Source organism: Phascolarctos cinereus, unplaced genomic scaffold (genome assembly GCF_003287225.1).
Source record: "Phascolarctos cinereus isolate Bilbo 61053 unplaced genomic scaffold, phaCin_HiC Scaffold_1;HRSCAF=81, whole genome shotgun sequence".
Lineage (NCBI taxonomy): Eukaryota > Metazoa > Chordata > Mammalia > Diprotodontia > Phascolarctidae > Phascolarctos > Phascolarctos cinereus.
This window is the reverse complement of record NW_027555514.1, coordinates 76,605,058-76,611,057: the sequence shown is the minus strand read 5'-3', so window position 1 is coordinate 76,611,057 and position 6,000 is coordinate 76,605,058. Positions and strand designations below refer to the sequence as shown.

General features: G+C 44.1%; 1 protein-coding gene across 1 annotated transcript in view; it reads left to right on the top strand.

Annotated features, from left to right (window-relative positions):
• The first annotated feature begins 323 nt into the window (after positions 1-323).
• Positions 324-6,000, top strand: part of PFKP (phosphofructokinase, platelet) — an 86,873-nt gene continuing 81,196 nt past the window's right edge. The window contains exon 1 of the mRNA XM_020990383.2: positions 324-1,042. The gene's annotated coding sequence lies outside the window, so the exon portion shown is untranslated. The remainder of the gene's footprint in view (positions 1,043-6,000) is intronic.

Below are 6,000 nucleotides of genomic sequence, written 5' to 3'. Positions count from 1 at the left end.
TCACAGGATCACAAATTTGCAGCTGGAAACGACCTCGGAGACGATCTAGCCCACCCCCATGCCCCCTTCATAAAAGAGGGGACGGGGGCAAAAAGACCTGCCTAAGGGCCACACAAAGAGTGAAGTGCTATTTCTTCATCGACAGTCATACTGACAGGCTGAGTCCACGCCTCAAAATGCGAAGCTCACAGCCCAGCGGACTTCTGCATGATAACCCAACTAGGGAATAGGGATTTTCCCGGGGGCATATCTTAGCTGAAGGACCTTGCAATGCCCTTCCTCCTCCATTCAACCATGGAATCCCTTCCCAAACCTTTAGGCCTCAGCCTGCCCTCCCAGCCGAGGCACTGAGTGACGCCAGGAGGCGGTGGAGGCATGCATCTCGGCACGCAGCAGCTGAGACGCCTCCCAAATAATGCCTGATCTACACGCTAGGTTTTTCCACCCATCTACGTCCGTCTCTACCCTAACTTAAAACAGCGGGGATGGGCGGCATTACTCTAACCAAAGCTCTTTTACTAGTGTAGCTCACAATATCCTCTGCTCTTCCAATCTTTGCTAGCACCTGCAAAGGGACTCCCACGCATTGGATTTCCCCCTCCACCTCCACCTCTACCGGGCTCAGAACCCGCCCGGGCCAGGGAGCTTTCAATATCGAGCCAGGATTGGTGCAGGGGCCTCCAGAAGCGCGCGACAATTGGCTGGTGCCGCCGTCCATCCGCGCTTGAAACGTTGCCCGGGAGGAGGCGGGGCTGGCGAAGGGGTGGAGCGTGCAGCGGCCGGTAGCTGCCCAGATACAGAGTGCTCGACTTCTGGCCAGACCTCTGTGGATGCGCTGACCGCCTAGCAGACTAAAGCTGCAGCCATGGATTCCGGTGGTACACAAAGCAAGAAGACGCCCCAGTCACCAAAGGGCAGGACGACCCCGACTCCATCACCAAGGCAAGGCAACCGACGAGCAAGTCAGACAAGAAATTGTTCGAGAATCTCTCCGGTGCTGGCAAAGTCATCGGGGTCCTCACCAGCGGCGGCGATGCCCAAGGTAACGCCCACGCCCGCGCCACCCTTGGAGGGTGCCTGAGCGGAAGACGGGGATGTGGGGTGTGGGTACGACCCAAAAAAAGCAGTGTTGGTTTTTTCCTCCTCCAAGGTGGAGTTTTGGTGGCGGAACAAACCCAGATGATGTTGGTATTCGCTACAAGAGAGGGTTAACGCTTGGTGCAACTTCTGGGAAGCGATCAGTCAATAAACAGTTATTAAGCGCTACCTGTGTGCCAGGCACGGTGGTAAGCGCTTCTTCCACACACACCCCTGGGGACTAGACGCAGGCTGGATTATGCCTTTCCGGAGGGGTAAGGGTTAAGGAAGGACGAAAGCGGTTCCACCCATGCTGTGTAGCCGTAGCTCTCCTCTTCGTTTCGGGTGGAAAGAAACCCTCCTGGGTTTTCTCTGGCTGCTGCGGTTTGGCATCCGGTCTTTCCATCGGTTTGGGACCTCTCTCCCGTGGATGGGAGCTGATGTGGAGGCTGAGGTGTGAGGAGAGGGATGTCTTGGTGTTTGGTCTTTACTGCATTGCAGGGAGGCAGTGGTCTACGGGAAGTTCCTGAGGCCTTGCCCACGTTTTCCTTTCGCAGCCTGAAAGATTGCTAACATTTTGCCCAGAGAAGTTGTCACGCCCTTTCCACCTCCTTACCCACTCCTATCCCCCTCCCTCCCAGAACATCAAGGGAGCCTTTGCTCTGTATAGGACTCAGTGTCTAATCTGAGCATATGGAGAGGCTACTAAACAGAGACCCTATGGGTGACGCCTATTAGGCTGGCTTAGTCCCCTTTCTCCAAATACTACCTCTGATCTCTGGAAAATGAAATCTTTTATCTTCTGCGCCCACTCTCGCCCCAGCATCAGTGGATCCATGGCTGTAAACCAGTAGAGTTAATTTGGCAAGCCCTACTGTCAGAATCAAAAGCATGTCTAGGAGGTGGACCAGCCATCTTAGAATCATAGCATCCCAATGCTGGAAAGGATTTTTCCAAATTGTTGAGTTCAACCTTCCTGATTTACACACTGAAGCCCAAGAGGGGAAATGACTTGCCCAAAGTACCTCAGCTGTAGTTAATCATATGGCTCCTGCTTGCAAACCCCTCACATACACGAAATAACCCAAGTGCAATCCTACTCCTCTGCACTGGACTGAACTGTTTACTTTGTCATACTCAAGCCACAGGTAGTCTCTGCTTTGGCTTCGAAGACTCCCCAGTGCATGGAAAAAGGGGACTTTGGAGGGGCATGCGTCTTTGGGGTCTTTGGGTTCTGCATGCTCTAGGTGAGGAAGAAGGTACCTCTAGCTCTGAGACCCAAGTTGGGTAGCGGAGGCACACTGAGGCTCCTCCCCCCTCTCCGCGTGTGTACGTGATCCTCAGCCAGGCCTCCCTAATTCCGCCCTCGTGCGTCATCCTGGAGAGAAATTGTCTCTCTCCTTCTCCTTCTCCTTCTCCTTCTCCTTCTCTTTCTCTTTCTCCTTCTCCTCCTCCGCATAGTTACAAAACTGGGGAATCCTCCTCGGGCGGGCTCAGTCCTTGCCTCCCAGACCCAAGGGCTGGTTAAGGCTGGGCTGGGCTGTGCTGCGCTGTCCAGCCCCTGGCAGCAGCTCCAAAAGCTCCAGGAAAAGAAGCATCCCTCTCATTCCACTCTCCCTCATTCTCTAAAGCTGTAGAGAGACCATCCTGAGGCGCTCTAAGGACTTTGCAGGGGTTGGGGGTGACATTTTTACCCCTTGTCCGAGGGCAGGCGCGTCCTAGATCAGACTTCAGTACGTCACCCTTATAAGGGCAGTTAAAGGCACCTACTCTTTTGCCCCACCTACTCCCCCTCCCTATTACTTCCTGGTAGAGTGAATTGGATTCAAGAGTGTGGATTTCATCGCCAAGCTGAAAGTGTAGACATTTCTTATAAGAAGTCGATTATTTGAAAGAAAGAGGACTGAAAAAAAGGCAGCAAATGGGGGGAAGTAACTGTTGGTACTTTAGGAATTCATTCATTCTTTGAGCAGATGTTTATCATTTCACTAATTCCTCCCTTGTGCAAGGCACCGTACTAGCAATCTAAGGTCATCTAGAAATGCAATGAAGGGCATAAAGGACCTGCAGGCCTGCATCTGACACTTCACTAGAACAAAGAAACCTGGGAGGGGAAAGGGAATATGACTCAGGTTCCGGAGGCCTGTGACTTATCAAAATCACCCAGGGACTTCAAGGTCAGGCCTTTAGAAACGGATTTCTATACACATATAAATGTGTGTGTGTGTGTGTGTGTGTGTGTGTGTGTGTGTGTATTGTTGATGCCTTTTTGCATGGTGTTTATCAGAATTAGCCAGGCATCAATTTGCCAAATGATAATTTAAATTCGCTTGGATTGTTTCTGCATTCACTCCCCCCCCCAAAAAAAAGGTATTTTTTAAATTCCTGATTCATTGTATTACTGAAATCAGAAATTTCAGACATTTGCCAAAGTATTTTATTTACACATAGCCATATGGAGTTAATAACTGAGCTGCAAAAAAGTCTCCAGTTTTTCTGTTTCTCACTCTTGTTAGTCTTGATAAATTAGATACAAGGGATGACATTCATTGATTACTTATGTATCTAGAATTTCTAAAAAAACAAAACATGATTTTAAAACTTTTATATGTACTTAAATTTAAAAGGTGGGAACTTCTATATAGCCGTAAGAAATCTATAGTTTTAGTCAACCTATCTGGGCACATAAGTGTTTGCTCTGTGAAAGTAAGCATTACTAATATTTGCAAAACAGTTGAAATGCCTATCTTCACTAGATTCTGCTTCTGCTATTAGGTTTTTTTTTTTAAATTATGTTCCAGCAGCTACTGAATATCAGTGTCAGGGTTACATTACAAGTCATTTTAAAATTGCTGTTTCTATGTAAAGGGCTTTCATCTTCTTTGTAGAGTTGTTGAAACATTTCCAGTAAATCATTAGTATCACTTTTGTGATAAGTACTGAGTTTTGTCCATGCTTCTTTTATCCCCTGATTTGTAGAAATTGGCTAGATATCAAGAAATTAAACAACAGCTCTTTAAATTTGGACAAACCTTGATATAAAAGATGTGGTTAAAAACTCAAAATTGAAATGACTCTACTATTCAAAGTAGCCTGAATTTCCTGGTAAGAAAAGTTATAAAATCGTGGAGCCTGTAGCTATGCAAAGGAGAATGGAACAATCTTTCATTTAAATACTTCCTCTTTCCTACTTAAGCCTGTGTACTCCAAAGTGATTTTCCTTAGGGCCAAAATTTTTTAGATGGATTTTAGGCAACGTTATAAGGGTAGCAGAAAAAGAATGTAAGAGGTTATGTCCCAACATAGATTAATTTATATGTGTTTACTAAGCAAATAAGTTCCTTTGGAATTTGTATTATTTAAATTGTGTATAATAAAATAAAACTTACAAGAGAATTTTTGCAAAGGACATCATCCTCCACCCTTACCCTCTACTGCAAGTATCCTTTTTTTTTTCAAATGAAATTGGAGGAACAGTTTTAATTTTCTTTCTTGATCTGACTAAATGTTACTTATTTTGCATTCTTTTTTTAACATCTAGTCCCTCCCCCACCTATTGAGAAGGTAAGCAATGTGATATCAATTATACATGTAAAGTCATGCAAAACATGTCCATATTAGCCATGTTGCAAAAGGGGAGGGGGGGCAAGAAAAATAAAGAAAGTGGAAAAAGCTATGGTTCAATATTAAAGCAAACATTCTTAACTTGGGCTCCAGGAACTTTGAGAGAGAGAGAGAGAGAGAGAGAGAGAGAGAGAGAGAGAGAGAGAGAGAAACTCTTTTAGTTTGTAATTGGTTTCCTTTATAATTGTAGGTATTTTATTTTATTCATTTAAAAATATTATTCTGAGAAGAGGTCCATTGATATCAACAGGCTGGCAAAGGAATCTTAACAAGATTAAGAACTAGCACTTGCTCTGAAAGGAAAAGGTCTTCTTCATTAAAAAAAATTATTTTTTTACATTCACTTTTTTAAATTGAGTTTCAAATTCTCCCCTTCAGGTCCCCCCTCACTGAGAAGGCAAACAATATGATATCATTTTTACATGTAAAGTCATGCAGAACATGTTTCTGTATTAGCCATATTACCAAATAAAAAGGCAAGAAAAAATAAAATTAAAAAAATTAAATTAATAAAGAAATAAAGTTTAAAAAATTAAACTTCAGTTTGTACTCAGAGTCCATTTGTTCTCTTTGTGGAGATAGATAGCATTTTTTCATCATGGGTCCTTCTGAATTGTCATGTATCAGAGTGGCTAAGTCCTTTATAGTTGATCATCCTTACAATATTGCTGTTACTATGTACCTTGTTCTTCTGGTTCAGCTCACTTCACTTTGCATCATATAAGTTCATATAAGACTTCCCAGGTTTTTCTGAAACCATCTCCCTGGTCATTTCTTTTTTTTCCCCTGATCATTTCTTACAGAACAGTATTCCATCACAATCATATAACACAACTTGTTGAACCATTTCCCAATTGAAGGTCATCCTCTCATCTCCAATTCTTTGCCAGCACAAAAAGAGCCGCTATAAATATTTTTGCATAATTAGGTCCTTTGCCACCCCCCTTTTTTTTAATCTCTTTGGGATACAGACCTAGTCATGGTATTGATGGCCAAAGGGTATGCACATTTTTATAGCCTTTTGGGTACAATTCCAAATTGTTCTGCAGAATGTTTGGTCCAGTTCACTACTCTACCCAAGGTGCATTAGGGTCTCTAGGAAAAAAGCTTCTTAAAAATCTCTCTGTGCTTTAGTAACAGTTCACTGGAAACTCAGATTAGGATTTCAAAACCTCTTACTGGCTCTATGTGAGCTCATTCTGCATCCTAGAAGAAAGCGTCTCTTTTGAATCCTGCCTCTGTTTCTTACTAGCTTTGTGGGCAACCTGCTTGCCCTGGGTCTCAGTTTTCTTATTTATA